This window comes from Perca fluviatilis, chromosome 24, assembly GCF_010015445.1.
Source record: "Perca fluviatilis chromosome 24, GENO_Pfluv_1.0, whole genome shotgun sequence".
In the NCBI taxonomy this organism is placed as follows: Eukaryota; Metazoa; Chordata; class Actinopteri; order Perciformes; family Percidae; genus Perca; species Perca fluviatilis.
Window position 1 is genome coordinate 15,555,654 of NC_053135.1, and position 20,855 is coordinate 15,576,508.

General features: G+C 39.1%; 1 long non-coding RNA gene across 1 annotated transcript; it reads left to right on the forward strand.

Annotated features, from left to right (window-relative positions):
- Positions 1-8,096: 8,096 nt before the first annotated feature.
- On the forward strand, positions 8,097-10,910 carry LOC120554283. Its single transcript, XR_005638356.1, has 3 exons — positions 8,097-8,887; positions 10,624-10,679; positions 10,862-10,910. It is a non-coding gene; the product is annotated as an uncharacterized LOC120554283 (long non-coding RNA).
- The last annotated feature ends 9,945 nt before the right edge of the window (positions 10,911-20,855 follow it).

Sequence of the window (20,855 nt, forward strand, 5' to 3'; positions counted from 1 at the left end):
AACATTTTCTCAAAAAAAAAAGTGTTTCTCTCAAAACGTTTTTCTTCTTGCTCTCAAAACCTAAGTCTTTGCTCTCGATGCAATTTCTTGCTCTCGTGTCAGGATTTTGCTCTCGCTGTGAAAATAATGTCATGGGCGGGGCCACGTTCCTATTGGCCAGTCGGGTGAGCACCGTCTTGTCTTGGGAGTCGAACTGAATCATTACACTGGCTGAGCAAGCTCAGCATCACTGAAGATTAAACATTAAATAGGCTAACCCTAAATGTAAGCTAGTTTGCCATTACTGATGCGTTTGTCAGATTGACATGGACAAAGAATAGCACTCATATTCATGAATGTGTATTATATTATTAGCATGCTAATTGCTAGAAAAGCTAATCACTAATTAGCCATCATGCTAGGTAAACTTGCAAACTCACTTGGTTTGTACCCATTTTTAAATCAAATGCCAAATGAATATGTTGATTTAGATAGTTTCACCCCTTATTTAGTGAGCTAGTTTCTACCTTTGCCCTTGCTAACCTCAAAAAGCACCTGAAGAGTAACTGCTTGATCATCATATACAACCTCCTGTACAACTTTCAGCTAGTCTGCATGGAAGGTGGCAACCCTATAGCTAGCCAACGTTAGATAGTGATTGATATACCGTTTGAAAGTGTCCCACCTAGTTTTGTGTAAAATAGTCTTTGTATGGTTATTGCACACTATGGTTGTTGAAAACATACCCCTATGAAATGAGATGCCACTTGGGTACATCATCATATATACTTAGGTCTGTTTGCAATCAATATTTCTATACACTGCATGGTGTGTTTATCTGTTTCAGTTATCACTGTTTTGAATGTCATTGACGTTCAGAAACACTTTTGTTAAAAAAATGTCTTTATTTCCCAAAAAAATAAACATAACATGCAAAAACATTATAGAAAAAGTAGAAAAACCCATTATCAACTATTAGAACAATAACTTAGATGTCACACTAAAAAGGCACTCAAATGTATAAAACTAAAAGACACACAAGACCACAAACAAACAAAACTACAGCTATTCTGAAATTCCAGACCATAGTGTGATGCCTGTTGGCCAGTAACCTTTCCCTCCAACCCCATTTCTTTCATTAGTGTCCTGTATCATAACCAACAACAATGTACAGGTACATGAACAGGAATGAATTCAAATGATTACTGCTCGTTTTCAGCCAGAAAGTGGATCAGCTGCTGGGTTTCCTCCGGCGTCCCTGTGTGATACAGGACGGTATATTTAAAGCATGTGTCTCCAAAGCAAGTAGTGTTATGCACTGATATCAAACGAATTTCGCTGCTAATGGAGTTTAGTTAACAATGTAGACATGCATGCAGTCAAGGCAGAGAAATGCGGGACTGTTGTGCAAATCAGCAATGTAACGTTAACGTTAACAAAGCATAGCAAGCTAGCGATTTTTAAAAACGTTTCAGTTACAAATATAGTTGCAAATATCTATGTACATGATTGTGTAGAGCACAAAACAAGACTGTCGTAATTTTTAAATCAATTCTTTAAGCCGAAAATACTTACATTTATGGGTTTCTCTGGTCGACCTGGCAGCCATTGTTCCTTGTTGCGCAATGTATCTGGATACCCCTGGCTGGCATTGCTCAGCCAGTGTAATGATTCAGTTCGACTCCCAAGACAAGACGGTGCTCACCCGACTGGCCAATAGGAACGTGGCCCCGCCCATGACATTATTTTCACAGCGAGAGCAAAATCCTGACACGAGAGCAAGAAATTGCATCGAGAGCAAAGACTTAGGTTTTGAGAGCAAGAAGAAAAACGTTTTGAGAGAAACACTTTTTTTTTTTGAGAAAATGTTTTCACACTGATAGCAAAAAATATATATTTGAGAGTTTAAAAAAGTATTTTGAGAGAGATTTTCTTTTCTCAGAAATAATTTAAAAAATTTCAAATTTATATTTTTTTATGTTCTATGAGAAAATACTTTCTCTCAAAACTTTTTTTAGTCTCAAATATTATTATTTTTTGCTGTTGGTATGAAAACTTTTTCTCTCAAATATTTTTTTTTCTCTTATAAAATGCCTTTTTTGCTATCAGTGTGATAACTTTTGCTCTCAAACTTTTTTTTTCCTCTCAGATCATTTATTTTCTCGCATGTAATAAAGAAACAAATCTAGCTCCATAGAATAGGTGGTCGAGTTCGCTCGTTTGATAATGACATGTTGTGCAGCCGATTGTCTGATCGACAAGTGGCCCCAACGAGACAGTGGCACCTGATGCTGTCTGCCAGCCAGGATTTCTGTTATGCTCATTTATTGTTCTCCATCGTCCTTGACAGAGGACCATTCAGGCAGTAAATGCCACATTGGAAATTAACCAAAGCAATTAACCAATATTTGTTGTTTGTTCTACTATAATTAATATTTTTTTAAAGGAGAGATCAAGTGTAGGCAGTAACAGCTTTGAATGTAAAAACAGACTGAATCCTAAAAAATCTTTTGAACACTTCTAATGTCTCCAGTCTACTGTGATACAATATTGTAATATTGTAATATTAAAATGTAAAGTACAAACAATCAAAGACATAAAAATAGCACTTGAATAGTTACTTTGTCCAGAGGATGCGTGTAAATATCCAAACAAAAATATCCAACAAAGGATTTTTCTTTCCATGATGACTGGTGTTACTTCTCGCCACTCCAGGTACAAAGGGAAGTGTTTTGTCAATGATTTTAATTTGTGCATAGTTTGTAAATTACTCCTCCCTCTGGAGGGAGTGACAGGGCATTGGCAACAAAGGCCATTTTTCTTATAACCTGAAAAAGCAGGAAACACGGACACATACAAAATAAACAATTTTACAAAATATAGGACTCTACAAATTATGTCCTAAAACACATAAAATAATTGAAATAAATCTGCAGTAACTTTACGACATGCAGAATTGGGTCGATAATCAAGTTTGTTTAAAGAAAATGCATTGGCAAATAGTTTAAATGCTGTGTGAGTCAGCTTCTAGTAAGTCATGCTTTGGAAGGTTGTAGAGCCTTTTGTATGAATGTTTTACATCAGTGAAATTATTCTTTTCTCAAAGAATTACATTTCACATTTTAAGTTATAGCCAATATGGGAAATGCTTATTTACAGTAGGCGTAGTTTAGTGTTTAGGGTAGAATGTGTTTGATCACAATACAGATAAAGGATTACTTACACAGAACGTGGTACTCACACCACAGGACCACAATCATGACCTTAAATCCTGTATGAAAATGGCAGAGCTTGAGAATTATCCTATATTTATTTAGATTTTTTGTGTGTAAGGACTTTATTAATGTGTTACTATTCTTCAAACACAGTGGAATAGTTTTGCTCAGCCATAGATTTAATACACAGGCATTCGTTTCCCCATGGGAATGATTAAGTAAGACAGGACAAATAAGTAGGTAATTATTCATAGTTTAATTGTAATACTCCACTGAGGATCACCTTGGTTTTAGAACTGACTTAGCTTGTAACAATAAATCAAACAGAAAGGAAAGTCATCACCCATGAAAATTGTGAGACATTATTGGGCTCTTGCCAAAGCCAAACCATTGTTTGAAAACCCATCACTGTTGCCATACAGGTTTCTAATTTATATGATGCAATTTATCTTTTCATCTCCAAGCAGTTGACGCTGGCTACAAGTCAACAGGTGAGGCAGGAAGTAGAATGTAGAATGCCGTGCCATCATCAGGCATCAGTTCCAGGAACTCTGTGGGGCTCGTCTCCATGGCAACCACAACTAGCGTCTGTGTTGGCATGGAAACCGGCAACATTAAAATCCCACGGTCAGAATATCACATCACAACAGTCAGTCAGTCTTTTTGATTGATTCCATGCAATATTCTTTCTTGTCAAAACCAGGTGCCTACTTTACCCACAATGCAACTTGACTTGCAACTAGACCTGCAAAAATATTTTGATTTGTAAAATTAGTGGAGCTGCCCTTTAATAGTGTTAATCTGTTGGCTTGTATTGCTATAAAAAAAATATTCTACAATATATTTAAATTTGTCATATTTTATGTATTTAACTAATCAATCTTGTCTTCTGTAAATACAATTTACCCTGGTGAAGGTCTAAATGCTGTTTCAAATCTTTTCTGTTCTTCCAGAAATAAACTAGAGGTGAGAAAATATTGAATCCTTTATCTATTTATCTGTTCTGTTGACTTAAAAAGTAATCAAAGTAGTATTTAAATTTACAAACCTAAAATTATTAGCAGAACCCAACTTTGTTAGTGTCTTCAGTGGAAATAGCCCTGATTTGGTTTCCTGACCTTGTTAGGATGTCCAGATTTTTGTCAAACCTACTCAATATTTTTCGCAGTCAAAGGGAGTCAAATTGTCGTTCTGGTGAGATGTCCTTTGACAAAACTATGTCAGTTGGCCTTTAACTTAAAATAAAGTACTGGAGTACTTTTGACAGACTACCTTTGAGAGCAGCCAATAGTATGCTGTTGTCTGCGGCAGCTCTTGTCCTGTTACAAAGCTCTGGGAGCAGCTTCTGCCACCATAACACCGGTAGAGATTAGACAAGACAGGAAGGGTAAAACTTCTGATAATCACTGTCTAAACATCAAAATGTACAGACATGAATCAGAGTAAGGGCAGAGTGAAATAGTGACAAACTTCACAGTTCAGGCTACTGCTCAGTACAGACCATATGTTTGTCTTGTAACTGGTGGTTGGCGTAGGCTATGATGGCCTGAGGACATCGGTCCAGCAGCTTTTCAATGCTGCTGTCGTACTGCCCCTTCTGGTTGTGCAGAGGAGGTGCAGGCTGAAGCCCCATAAGGATTCCTCTGACAGCCGCTCCATCAGAGGCACGACGGAGCCCACGGACAGGGACGGACCACACAGGAGAGACTGGAGACAGACAGGTCATGAATCACAATCTTTGTCTTACATCTGCAGACAGCTGGAGACTTGGTAATGTTCAGCGCCATTTGGCTGTCTTTGTATTTCTTTAAAGGTGAATTATATAAATGTCGGTAACGGCGGATCTCCTCGCACAACCTCTCTTCAAAACAACGGTACACAAAAGTCACAGTTTGATTAATTTTTCTGGTTTAGGAGTCACGGTTCGGTTAGAGTTTGGTTGAACCCAGATTGGTAAAGCGGAAAAAAAATGATATTTTACTTTTCATTTTCTAGTGTCAAAGTCAAAATCCTCTTGCTGGGGACTCAGAGCATTTGGCATAATGGCCACTTTGGATTACTATTTAAAAAAATAAGGAAATGTCTGTATTACATTGAACCAACACTGAATAATGCCACTGAATATGAGACCAGTACGCTTCACTAGGTCAGTCTCACAGGCAGGGCCGGCGATTGCCATAGGCAACCTAGGCAATTGCCTAGGGCGTCAAATGTGTTGGGGGCGCCGTGTCGTCCTTAGGTCTACTTCCCATTAATAATATGCCAAGCGAAATAAAACATGTTTATTAAACATGATCATCCTAGGGCGCCCCCTCAGCACACGTTTACTTGTCAACCTTTCATTACGCGACGTTTCCAGTCTCTGGGTCAGACTCAAACACACGGAGCTCTGAAGCGGACCTGTGTGTCGCTTATGTCCACTCTCTCTGTAGAAATAGAGATGAGCTGCGGCACAGACACGGAGCTGCTGCAGCGCGCCTTCCCTGGACGCACTCTGCTGTGGGCATGCTGCGGCAGATGTGTCCCTATTTCTGCGTAGTTTTGTGTTTCCACCGCCGATGTAGAGCAGCGTACAGCCACTTCCCTAAACTGTCTCATTCAGAGACCAGCGTCCCAAACGGGGCTCTGTGTCTGTCAGGAGGTGAGATCTACCATATCAGCAGAGATATCACGTAATGCACAGCAGACTATGGTGCAGGTGGATTATTTTCTGAAATATAGTGACTTTATTCTTGTAATAGCTTATTGTATTATCACTATATTTTTCTCAAAATATCACGACTCCTCAAAACCTCAGAACACAGATGAATACTGTATTTTGAATGTGCACAAAGTTTTGAACATGAGCAGAAATCTTGCTCAAACACATCTGAAATATTACAGTCCAGGGGTTTATTAATTCATTAAAATGAATTCATGTATCATTCAGGTGAATTATTTTAATATGCACATTTAAGGAGGTTACTTCCTCAACAAAAGAAGCAAAAGTGGGAAAAATAAATGTTGCCTAGGCTACATGTGTATATATCATATATATACATATATCTGTGTCACAATTGTGACTCAGATATAATTAGCAAAGTCGATCTACAGGAGAATAAATAGATGAAAGCAATACAGAATGCCTGAGAGCCTTACTGCAATATATTCCATTATGTTTTTATATTTGGATTGTAACCTATGTTTTAGAGAATGTGTGATGTGCACCAACAACACCAAAACAAATTCCTTGTATGTGTTAAACGTACTTGGCAATAAAACCCTTTCTGATTCTGATGTTTCCCTTTAGATAGATATTTACAGTATAAATTGATTCAGAAAACGGTAAACAAAAATAAGTGCATACAAATTCACCAGAATGCAGGAAATGAAGTATTTAATGGGGGTGGACCCCCAGACTCCCCCCAGCATAAGTCACCATGCACACAAATCTGGAAACAAAACACTGGCCTCTGGGTTGCCAGACCAGTTATGATTAGACCAAATGTTGGTGCCATCTAACTTACATGGAAGCTAGAAACTAAAATGTACATACATTGCTGCTCTATCGCTGACACAGCGCTGTGGAGATCTGGCAATGCAAGACAAGGGGGGGGGGGGCGCAAAACTCAATCTCGCCTAGGGCAACCAAAGGGCTAGAACCGGCCCTGCTCACAGGCACTCATTCCAGTTCCCCCATACAACTACGGTCAGAAATCCTTTTTCCATATTTACACTAAAATTTGGAATGACATTCCCCATCACATTCGAACATTATCATCCATCACATATTTTAAAAAGTCATATAAACTGTTTCTTCTGGATAGTCATACTTCAATGACTGATTGTTCATGTATTGTTTTTAGTCTTGTTTGTCCGTATTTAATGTTTTATTTTTCTAGTCCATGATAATATCCTGTATAAATGTGCCGAAATTGTGTTCAACGTTCTATGTTGCTGCAGAACAGGAACCTGCTGGAAACCAGTTTTTAAACTGAGCCAGGCCCGTTTATTGTAACTTAATTGTGTGATGGTTGGGGTCGACTGGCTGTGAGTTTTCTGTTTTGTTTACTATTCTCTATTTTGTTTCTCGGTTGGTTTTGCCTCTCCTCTGTTTTTCTGTTGGCCTACCTCTCTCTGTGCCTACTCTGCTCTCCCCCTCCCACTGCTGCTGCCAGCTGATTGAGCGCACCTGGTTACCATCCCAACATCACTTTCTCCCACTGCGCACACCTGTCTTCCATCGCAACCATCTTGTCCGCTTCAGTCACCCTGATATCCTCTTCCATCTCCATCTCCGCACCTCTCCGTCAGCTGCTTCCACGACTCACGTCACTTCCTCTGCTCTCCAGTCCCAGTGTCTCTCCCTCGGCTACGGCTCCCCCTGCGCTCCCCTGAGCCAGCCATACTGTAATTGAAGGATCCTTCAAAATCAACTTTAAAAAATGTGATTCTCTCAAATAGGAGGGACATAATGACTGCTTCTGGAGATTCTGGGCTTGGCCTTAGTGGCCGCTGTCCTCTAGCCTGCGTTACAAGTGCTAGATTGGAAAGATCAAGCTGTAGGATTGTTATCAATAGAAATGTAACATTCAGGCTTTTCTCAGTGACCTAGCTGACAGTAATATACCATTAATCACACTTCTGAAATACCATTTGTAGAACTGGCATTGAAATATTTGACAAATAACCATTGCATGCCTACAATACATGAAATCACATTAAATTACAAAGCTTAGAGTTAAAGATAGAGCAAGCCAGGCACGTAGCCAGTAATGGGCCAGGGCGGCACTGGCCCGCCCACTTTACTCACTGGCCCACCCAGCAAAGTTTGATCAATATGTCTTGTTTTGTTATGAAAAATATTCAAATGTATGTAAAAAAAAAAAAAGAAATAGTAACACAACTAGTTTTGTGTGTTTAATGTGTTTTCTCTTCTGATTAAAACAAAACTGTTTAAACCACAGAATAAGGATCAAACAATTACGAAGCTAACATTAGCTAGCTGGCTTTTAAGACAATGTACCATGGATGTCTTAATCAATACACTGTTAAAAGTTACCGCGAAAACAATGGCTTCTCTTTAAAGTGGTATGGACAGTTTTCTTGGATGGAATACAGTGTAAATAAGGACGAGCTTTTCTGCAGCATGTGCAGACATTTCCCCAGCGGAGCTGACAGCCCATCAGCCAGAGAGGAGGCCCTCACTGAGGTAACATTCGTTAAGTAAAACATGTTTCATGCTTCTCACGATGTGACCATAGTCCTGAAGCATATGGATAGGATATGTTACATGTGCGATGTTTGTCTGATGTAGGCTATTCTATGTCATGCAGCATGTAATTTAGATGCCTTCTCTGCTGTTTGGGTTCATGATTAGTTCCCACTTTGTGCAATAAAATGGTTAATTGTATAACAGTGCTGTGCAGAGCCAATGCTGCTGGCCCCTCAACCGGTTTCTTTACCCAGTAACCCAAAAGAAGACGTAAGAATGAGCTATCACAGGGGTGGCCACACCTTAACAACCCATTACTCATACAATTCCTGAATGTTGTTCACAACCTGATATCATGTTACCTGCTTTGTGTAAATGGGTATAAAAGGTGATGTGTGTTCAGAGAAGGACCTCAACCAGCAAACAGCAACAGGTGGAATCAGAGAGCATCACAGCTTCAATCACTGCAGTCAAGACAAATCTACGGTAGACAAAACCTGTAAGTATTTCAATGATGAATATTCGTCCAATATCAATCAATGCAAGTTGTGTTTTCTGACTTTCTTCAATGACAATGTAATTATCCGCAATAATAGTCATCATAATAATCATCACCCACGGTCTGTCGGTGTAATAATTGTTGGTGTTACACTTATCTGCTCTTTGTTTAATGTTTTTCTGGAGGATAATGAAACATGTTTAAAATTTGTTAATACATGTCTACAGCTACAACTATGTTGTGTATGTTGGTATTAGACAAATGTTTTACTTTTTTAAATTTATAAAAAACATAAGTAATGCACAAAAATTAGTTTTTTCCCAGAAACAATGTAAATGCTCACGATAATACAATGACAATACTCATTTGTAGATCCTAACATGTATAAAAGGTAGTTTGCATTTCCGGCTAACAAAGGATCATTGTCTCAAATATGTAATAGTGACTGCAAGAAAATTAATGAAATTAATTTTAACATTATGAAATAAGTGACATCAAATTTTGATAATTCAACAATAAAAAAAAAATGGTTCTTACAGCCTCTCATACGTATACCCAAATAAAAACCAATAAACACATAAGCTGCACATTGACAAAAACGCTTGGTGTAATTTCATGAAGAAAAACAAATGTTTACCATAACATCACAAAAACCTTCCCCACAAATCCAATGTCATGTCTCAAAAGAAATGTCCCTCAACTGGTTTTTTTAGTCATAGTTCCATTATCTTTATTGTGACTATTATTGCCACTGTCCATCACATCCCTAACCGGCCCCGTCAGACACCGTCTACCAAGAGCCTGGGTCTGTCCAGGTTTCTTCCTAAAAGGGAGTTTTCCTTACCACCCAAGGTTTTTCCCTAATAGGAAGTTTTTCCTCGCCGCTGTCGCACTAAATACTTGCTGTTGGGGGAATTACTGGAAATGTTGGGTCTTTGTAAATTATAGAGTGTGGTCTAGACCTACTCTATCTGTAAAGTGTCTTAAGATAACTCTTGTTATGATTTGATACTATAAATAAAATTGAATAGAATTTAGGCAGTAAGCCAAAAGAAGATGTAAAATGTAGCTATTACAGGGCTGCCCACACCTTAAAAAAACAAACATTCCTAATGAAAATTATATGCATCCTTGTTCACAACCTGATGTCGTATTAGCTGTTTTGTGTGGCTATAAAAGGTGATGTGTGTTCAATGGAGGACATCAACCAGCAAACAGCAGAGAGCATCACATCTTCAATCACTATGCAAGACCTGTTTTCTGTCTTTCTTCAATAACAATAAAATTATCCACACTAATAGTCATCATAATAATCATAATAATCATCACCCATGGTCTGTCGGTGTAATAATTGCTGGTGTTAAACTTATCTGCTATGTGTTCAATATTTTCTGGAAGATGATAAAATATATTTAAAATTTTTTTATTATTATACATGTCTAAAGCTACAACTATGTTGTCTATGTTGATATTAGACAGATGTTTTACTTTTTTAAATTCATAAAATAAATAATGAATGCACAAAAAAGCTATTCCAGTAAATTTGTAGATGCTAAAATTTATAAATGGTAGTTTGCATTTACAGCTAATAAAGGATTATTGTCTCAAAGATGCAGTGGAGCATGTAATGAAATAATGAAAATAATTTCAACATATACAATAAGTGACACTACATTTTTCAGCAATTTAATATAATGCTTAACTAAATCTGACAAAGATTATATTTTTTTCAACAGTATAGCACATCCCAAAATGATGATGAAGATCTATGTCATCCTCCTTCTGTGTGTTGGTAAGTTTTAAAATATTAAATTTAATTATGAGGTAGAGCAAGTACAATTAAAAATCGAAAAAAGTATAGAAAGAAAAGAATAATTTTTTATATATTTTTTTTGTTTCACGTTTAACCCATCTGAGCTATGTCATTGCACTTCAGACAATGTCTTACTACCAAATTGTATTGTAACGCTGCAGGAATAACAACCATGGCTGCAGCAACAACAACAGCTGCCGAACACACCAACAAATCACCACCGCTGGCAACACACCACCAGCCGGCAACAACAACCACAGCCAACAGCAACCACGCGCACAGCAACGACAACGAGCCAACGCCAAACAAAACAGGTCTCCAACAAACACAACAAGCGCAGCGACACAACCACAGCTGCAGCAACGACAACCACAGCTGCAGCAACGACAAACACAGCTGCCACAACAACAGCGGCCCCAACAACCACAGCTGCAGCAACGACAACCACAACTGCAGCAACGACAAACACAGCTGCCACAACAACCACAGCTGCAGCAACGACAAACACAGCTGCCACAACAACAACCACAGCTGCAGCAACGACAACCACAGCTGCAGCAACGACAAACACAGCTGCCACAACAACAACAGCTGCAGCAACGACAAACACAGCTGCCACAACAACAACAGCTGCTACAACAACAACCACAGCTGCAGCATCGACAACCACAGCTGCAGCAACGACAAACACAGCTGCAGCAACGACAAACACAGCTGCCACAACAACAACAGCTGCTGCAGCAACAACAACCACAGCTGCAGCAATGACAAACACAGCTGCTACAACAACAACAGCGGCTCCAACAACAACCACAGCTGCAGCAATGACAACCACAGCTGCTCCAACAACAACCACAGCTGCAACAACGACAACTACAGCTGCAGCAATGACAACCACAGCGGCAGCAACAACAGCCACAGCTGCTCCAACAACAACCACAGCTGCAGCAACGACAACTACAGCTGCAGCAACAACAGCCACAGCTGCCCCAGTATCAACCACAGCTGCCCCAGCATCAACCACAGCTGCAGCAATAACGACAGCATCAGCAAAGCCAACAACTGCTGCCTCCTCTGCAGTCATCAACAAAACAAGTTTCCTTGTAGTCATAGCAGTTGGTACAGCTGTTATTTGGAATTAACTGGACTGGATCAAGGGACTTAATACCACCAACATTTAGACAATCTTGTACACTTTCTATTGTCAATGGAGAGACTTATGTGATTCTATGCTATATATCTAATTTGCTTTAGCTGTGACTTATGCTTTTTACAAACACAAAACTTACTAATTATAACAGATCTTATGTCATGCACTAATTAAGCACACAGACAAACCTGATTCTTTGACAAAGGACAAGCATACATACAACTTTTACTAACTGCTGTTAACAGTGACACAGAACCATATGAGTCATATGAAGTGATTGGCCACAAGAATGAACAGCTCTTATGTCTAATATATTCAAAGAGATATTTAATATTCATATTGCCGTTCATTTATATTTATATTAAGTTGTATTTTCTGTCTTTCTTCAATAACAATGCAATTATCCGCAATAATAGTCATAATAATCATAATAATCATCACCCAGGGTCTGTCGGTGTAGTAATTGTTGGTGTTACAGTTATCTTCTCTTTGTTTAATTTTTTTCTGGAAGATAATAAAACATTTTAAAAACTTTTAAGATATTATATGTGTCTACAGCTACAACTATGTTCTGTATGTTGGTATTAGACAGATGTTTTACTTTTTTAAATTAATAAAAAACATAAGTAAAGCACAAAAAAGCTTGTTTTATCCCAGAAACAATGTAAATGCTCACGATAATACAATGACAATGCTCATTTGTAGATCCTAACATTTATAAATGTTAGTTTGCATTTACAGCTAACAAAGGATTATCGTCTCAAAGATGCAGTGGAGCATGTAATGAAAAAATTAAGTTAATTTCAACATATACAATAAGTGACACTACACTTTTCAGCAATTTACTATAATGCAGAAAGCAGTATAATAAATACAGATTTTAGTTAGTAAATGCTATTTAGTTGTCATTGCTTAACTGAATCTGACAAATATTTTTCGGCTCTCGGTTTATAATGTCTAATTTGCATATAACCTGATGCCCATGTGTATTACATCAAAATGTTCAGGACAAACTAGGCAGTACAGTGACGCCCAAAGTCACTGGACGACACAATCTTCTGAACATATGTAGCCATACTGAGAAATACAGAGAAAGTTGTGTGGAGCTGATAGTCTTAATTAGCTTTGTAGCAACTCATTTGGCAATGGCTTGAATTTAACAGACGGTCATTAATATAAAGTTACGAACTAAGACTTTAACATATGATGTGTTGTACCAATTGTTTTGGTGATGGAAATGAGTTTACCAAAGTCTTAGGTTATATATGATTAAAATAGTAAATAAATGTCTGAAATTAAATTTTGTAATATTTGATTGAGATTTGTCAAACACTGTTAGGATGCGCCGGTGCATCTTTCGTCCTCAGAGTTAAAACAGTTTGGCCTCTGTGGTTACACAGAAAAATGGTAATATGCTCTCATGGCATCTCCTCTAATGTGTGACTGGCAGTCATTGGTCTAAAGGCAAGTTAAATTTGGAACTATTCATTAAACTAGCACCGCACTGTAGCTGCACCTTAATTTGTATTCAACAGTTTAATGTGGTTGCTTTTTAATTTGTCAAATCATATTTGTGTCTTTTTTTGTATTTTTATATTAGTGTGTATTTCTTTTATATGTTGTCTCAATGACTTTATGTCTTATTTAAAGCACTTTGAATCACCTTGGTGTAAATACATTAGCCTTGTCTTGCGTTCTACTACCTGTACAGTAATTTAATTCAATTTTATTGTCATTGACACAATGTGCAAAAAACATATTTAACGACATGTAGGTTAGTGGCTTCCAACAAACAGTGTGGGCGGTGGGCACTGAAAAAAATAAAACAATATTATTAACATCAACTTTATTTACAGATTCATAATTATTGATAAACTCTGCGAAGGAGGGAGGATGCATCTAAGGATTAGGAAAAGAAACAGGACAGTAGATGAGACTACTGTCCTGACTGAAACCAATCAAGATCACCTGAGGTGCTGACGTGTACGGTAAGCGTATTGTCACTTCCGGTGTTCCCGTGTTCGGTTCCAAATGCTGCTCCTGCAAAAACTTAGTCAAACTCTGCTTTATTGTTTAAATTAGCGGATATTTGCCTGGATTTCATTTGAATTACAGTTGTTCTACTCAAGCACTTATACTTCGCTTCCCTTACAGCGACTGCCTTGCTGATCTTACAGTTGTTAAAACACTGTTAGCAACTTTAGCTTAGCCATTTAGAAATGGCTAATTCCTCTTGCTCTGTGTATCAAATGTTTGGCTACTCCTCTGCCTCCTTCAGTGATAACAATACATGTAATAAATGTAGTATATTCGCTGCTCTGGAGGCAAGGCTTAGTGAGTTTGAGGCACGGCTACGCATCATGGAATCAGAATCATATGCTTCCGTAGCTAGCCAGCGCCACGTAGCTGAAGCAGGCCGACATACTGTAGCTTCTGTAGCTTCTGCTAGCTGTCCCCCGGTAGGCCCTGAGCAGCCGGGCGAGTGGGTGACTATCCTAGGGAAGCGTAGCGTTAGATCTAAACCAGGGAGTGCACATGATGACTGTCGCTCTAAACCGGATCATCTTCGCCTCTCTAACAGTTTCTCCCTACTCAGTGATACACCCGCTGAGAAGCCAATTCTGGTCATTGGGAGCTCTATACTGCGACATGTGTAGCCGGCGGCCCCAGCGGCTGCGGTCATACGTGTCCCCGGGGCTAGAGCGGGCGATATAGAATCCCATCTACAACTGCTGGCTAAAAAGAACCGTAAATACAGTAAGATCATACTTCACGTAGGGGGTAATGGTCGTAAATCGGAGATCACTAAAATTAATGTTGAGTCACTTTATGCATACGCAAAGACAATGTCGGACTCAGTAGTGTTCTCTGGACCCCTGCCAAACCTGACCAGTGATGAAATGTACAGCCGTACTTCATCCTTCCACCGCTGGTTGTCGGGGTGGTGCCCAGCTAACGATGTGGGCTATGTGAATAACTGGAGGGCGTTCTGGGGAAAGCCTGGTCTGATTAGGAGAGACGGCATTCATCCCACCTGGGACGGAGCCGCTCTCATATCAAAAAATCTGACTGAGTCTATTATCGGTCATAAACCATGACAACCCAAGTTTGATATTAGTAATCAGAGGTGCAGTGCTACGCGCCCCTCTGTGCTTCCGTTGGTGCAGTCGCCCACTCATAGTCTAATAAGCACGGTGTCTGTCCCCCGACTCAGATCGGTTAAATCAAAGGTAAACAAAAGATGCGCTATACTTACCAACCTAATTACAATTAAAACGACTGCAACGATAGAACAAAATAGGAAAATTAGATGTGGACTATTAAATATTCGATCTCTGTCTTCTAAAGCAGTATTGGTAAATGATTTGATATCAGATAATAAAATTTATTTATTTTGTCTTACTGAAACCTGGCTGGGCCATGAAGAATATGTTAGTCTAAATGAAGCCACTCCTCCCAGTCATATTAATACTCAAATTCCTAGAGGGCTCCAGGTCCGTATTCTGAATTTTTATCTGAATTCTCAGAGTTTTTATCATGTTTAGTCCTTAAATCAGACAAAGTACTTATTGTAGGTGATTTTAATATCCATGTGGACGTTGACAATGATAGCCTTAGTACTGCTTTCAACTCATTATTGGATTCAGTCGGTTTCAGTCAGAGTGTGCACAAGGCGACGCACTGTTTTAACCACACTCTTGACCTTGTGCTGGCATACGGTATTGAAATTGAGGATTTAATAATATTTCCGCAGAATTCGGTATTATCAGATCATTCTTTAATTACTTTCGAATTCTTACTACCTGACTATATTAAATTAGATAAAAGCTTCTACACTAGATGCCTATCTGACAGTGCTATAGCTAAATTTAAGGAAGAGATTCCAACAGCATTTGACTCTTTGTCATGCCTTAACAGAACAGAGGACCTTTATGTTAACCTCAGTCCCTCTCAAACTGATACATTTGTAGATGGTGCTACGACTGGCCTACGGACAACTTTAGACTCTGTTGCTCCCCTCAAAAAGAAGATGATGAAGCAAAGGAAATTAGCACCTTGGTATAACTCCCAAACTCGCAAATTAAAACAAATCTCGCGAAACATCGAAAGTAAATGGCTTCCACCAAAGTGGAAGAATCTCATTTGGATTGGCAAGAAAGTCTCAAAACCTATAGGAAGGCCCTAAGAAAGGCCAGATCAGACTATTACTCATCACTAATAGAAGAAAATAAGAACAACCCAAGGTTTCTTTTCAGACAGATAGTCACAGCTCTACTGAGCCATCTATTCCTCTAGCTCTGAGTAGTGATGACTTCATGAGCTTCTTTAATGATAAAATTATAACAATTAGAGATAAAATCTATCACCTTTTGCCCTCAACTTCTAACAGTTCACCTTTAAAACGCAGGACCGCTAGAAAGAACGACTAGACCTGACATATACTTAGACTGCTTTTATCCTATAGACCTTCAACAATTAATGTTAAAGATATCCTCAGCTAAGCCATCTACCTGTCTCATAGACCCCATCCCAACGAGACTACTCAAAGAAGTTACCCGTGGTTAACACTTCATTACTAGATATGATCAATATGTCCTTATTAACAGGTTATGTACCACAGTCATTTAAAATAGCTGTGATAAAACCTCTTCTGAAAAAACCCACCCTCGATCCTGAGGTCTTAGCAAACTATAGACCTATATCTAACCTTCCCTTTCTATCCAAGATCCTTGAGAAGGTAGTTGCTAAACAGTTATGTGATTTTCTACATAGCAATAGTTTATTTGATGACTTTCAATCAGGATTTAGAAAGAATCATAGCACAGAGACGGCACTGGTGAAAATTACTAACGACCTTCTAACTGCTGCAGACAAAGGACTTGTCTCCATTCTTCTTTTACTAGATCTTAGTGCTGCATTTGACACTATTGACCATACCATCCTGTTACAGAGACTGGAACACTTAGTTGGCATTAAAGGAATCGCACTTAGCTGGTTTAAGTCCTATTTCTCTGAGCGATCCCAATTTGTTAACATTAACGATAAACCCTCCAAGCACGCTAAAGTTAGCCATGGCGTTCCTCAAGGCTCAGTGCTTGGACCAATTCTATTTTCCTTATATATGCTTCCTCTAGGTAATATTATTAGGAAACACTCAATTAACTTTCACTGTTACGCAGACGACACCCAATTATATCTGTCAATTAAGCCAGACAAAAGTGGGCAGTTAGCTAAACTTCAAGCGTGTATTAAAGATATAAAATCCTGGATGACCCACAATTTCCTGATGTTAAACTCAAACAAAACTGAATTTATTGTGATGGGACCAACGCACCTCCGAACTTCATTATCTAAAGATATAGCTACTCTGGATGGAATTGCCCTGGCCTCCAGCACTACTGTCAGAAATGTAGGAGTTATTTTTGATCAGGATATATCCTTCAATGCCCACTTAAAACAAACCTCAAGAACAGCCTTTTCCATCTTCGTAACATCGCCAAAATTAGAAATATCCTGTCTCAAATCGATGCTGAAAAACTAGTCCATGCATTCATTACTTCTAGACTAGACTACTGCAATTCCTTACTAACAGGTTGCTCAAATAATTCCCTTAAGACTCTCCAGCTGATCCAGAATGCTGCAGCACATGTTAGAGAAGAGATCATATTTCTCCTGTATTAGCTTCTCTGCACTGGCTTCCTGTAAAATCTAGGATTGAATTTAAAATCCTCCTCCTGACCTACAAAGCTCTAAATGGTCAAGCACCATCATACCTAGAAGCGCTCCTAGTACCTTATTGTCCTAGTAGAGCACTACGCTCCCAGAATGAAGAGCTACTTGTGGTTCCTAGAGACTCAAAAAGTAGACCGGGGGACCAGAGCCTTCAGCTATCAGGCTCCTCTCCTGTGGAACCAGATCCCAGTCTGAGTTCGAGGGGCAGACACCGTCACCACATTTAAGAGTAAACTGAAAACCCTCCTCTTTGATAAAGCTTATAGTTAAGGAGTGAGGAGTTGCAGCGTCCGCCTAACCGGCCCACCTGCTTCTCTTCGTAGTCATCAGTTTTATTTATCATATAATCAATAATATAGCGAGAGTAGAGGGAGGCAGGCCAGTACAGCCCGATCCGGTTGGGGAGAGTTCTAGCCCGACCAGGCACCTCTCTTTAACCTGCCTCTCTTAGTTATGCTATTATAATTCTAGACTGCCGGGGAAGTTCCTTCCTTCCTTCCTGTGACACACTGAGCTGCTCTCTCATCTCTACTTGTTTCCGTTTGTATGCATCCTGTCCCAGAAATGCTTGTTACTAACCTAGCTCTGGGGAGTTTACTCCCCGGAGTCCTTATGCATCCTGCTGCGTCCTGCTGCGTCCTGCTGCGTCCTGCTGCGTCCGCCGCATCCGACATGACATGAACTTCCACGATGACCTTCGAAGTCACTGTTCCATTATCTTTAATGTGACTATTATGTGCCACTGTTCATCACACCCCCAACGGCCCGCCGACACACCGCCCACCAAAGTCTGCGTCTGCGGGGTTTCGGGGTTTTCTCTTAAAAGGGAGTTTTTCCTCTGCCACTGCGCATAATGCTTGCTCTTGAGGGAATTACTGTAATTGTTGGGGTTTTGGAATTTATAGAGTGTGGTCTAGACCTACTTTATCTGTAAAGTGTCTCGAGATAACTCTGTTATGATTTGATACTATAAATAAAATTGAATTGAATTGAACTATAAACATGTGCAACTGACATATTATAAACGTGCAAATGTTGTAAATGGACATTCTCAACAGTCAAAATCATTTATTCTCTCTGGGCTGTCCCCTTTCCTCTTGTCGACAGCAGGATGTGACACCAGTCTGACAGAAGTCTGGTTTCACTCCAAATGGGTTGACAGAATCCCCTGTCTTCCTCGTCATCATGACCTTTTTCAACCAGGCATAAACTCACACATTCCTATGGGCTGTAAAACTTTAGCTAACCTTTTAGCACAGACACACACAATATTATGGTATACTTTAACCTTAAAGCGCCCATATTATGCTCATTTTCAGGTTCATAATTGTATTTTAACAAAAATAGGTTTACATGGTTTAATTTTCAAAAAACACCATATTTTTGTTGTACTGCCCAGCTCTCTCTCACTGCTGCAGATCCTCTTTTCACCTGGTCTCTGTTTTAGCTACAGAATGAGACCTCTTTTCTTCTTCTTCTTCTTCTGTACTATCTTTGATTGCACTCGCACATGTGCACTAGCTCAGATGTAGATCATGTCAGTTACAAGGCAGGATTAGCTGGGAGACTTCTTCTAAACAAGGGCGCTAATCAGATCATCTCTCAATGCAAATCAAACCAGCTATTAGGCTAACCGACATAAAACCATGCCAATCTCTAGGTATGGTGAAGGGTATGTGATGATGTGGGGCTATTTTAATTCCAAAGGCCAAGCGAACTTTATCAGGATGCATAGTATCCTGGATCCATGAAATAACTGGCCTTTAAAAATAAAAATCTGCCTGCCTTTATGGGAATTTAACACAGCGGTTTAGACATTAATGGCTGTGTGTTGTGTTATTTTGAGCGGATATATATATATATATTATATTATTATTATATTATCATCCACATTAAAGATCTAGTACCCAGGCCTCAAAGAATTCTAAGTTTCTATGTGAGTTGAGCGTGTGAAGTCTTATTTTGTATTTTTATTTTTTATAACCATCATAATGACATACATATACACGTGTATTGCTACATATATAGAAATACAAAGTCATTAATTGGCCACATTTGGCCATAAGTTCTCATCCTTAGCACACCGTATGTCCTCTCTTACAACACACAAAAAAGTCTGTTAGCATCTCTCATTCAGCAGAATGTTACAAATTGAAGTCTAATTTACAGTGATTTTGTGTTGTATGGTTTTTGAACACAGACTGTATATACACAGAATTGATAGAGCTGGGGAGGTCTGGCAAAACAATATAAGCCTTTATTGTCTCCCTTGTTACACAATCTAATCTTATCTTAATCCTGTTAAAGTGTTAAATGGTAGAGTTTGAACTCTGGATAGTGTGGGTATTGGCCGAAGTCACCAGGTGGAGTTCAACTTTTTACTTGGTTGTGCATTACAGGCAGTCACAAGCTATACATTGTTGCATGTATGAAGGAAGATTCTGAAATAAACCCCATAATACGGTGGCCCTGAGAGGCCACAGCATGCAACTAAAAGAAAACACGCAAATAAAACACAGCACGCAACTAAAAGAAAACACACGCAAATAAACCACAGCACGCAACTAAAAGAAAATCCACCAAAATCTCAGACCTCCAGGCTAAACAGAGGGTACAAAAATACAAAAGAGACAGACTTTCAAGAATTGTTAATAATATAGACAGCAGGAGCACTTAAACAAAGAAATTTGAGTAGACATCAGATATTAAGATTCAACCTCCAACACCTGCTTTTCGATGATGTTCACGTCGCGTAATTACGTCACTTCATAACGTTACCATGACAAGAGGGGAAAATGGCTGCTCTTGTGTGAAGTAAACGCAAAATTTTTTCAACTTGCTATCTTAACTCTGCTAAGATATATGTGACTTTTTTGCAGCGGAAATGCGGGGATTATGAAATCATGCAAACACCGCATATTTTGCGCGGAAATTGGCAATTTATGCAGCGAAAGTGCGGCATATTTGAAAAAATGCGGCCCCCTGCATGAATATGCGGACTTTGGCTGATTATGCATTGAATTATGCAATCGCATAATCGTGTTTTTCTGGAGGGACTGAATAGGGTATGTAACATTGGTTGGGCTTAAAATGGCCCGAGTGCTATTTTATGGGTCCTAATAAAGCCCTGTGAATTGGCCTTAGAATGAACGACATGTTTTCTGCCTTATATGGTATACTCATGAATATTTAGATGAACTGCACGCTGATTGGTTGCACACACAGACACAGACACACACACACACACACACACACACACACAGGCACACACA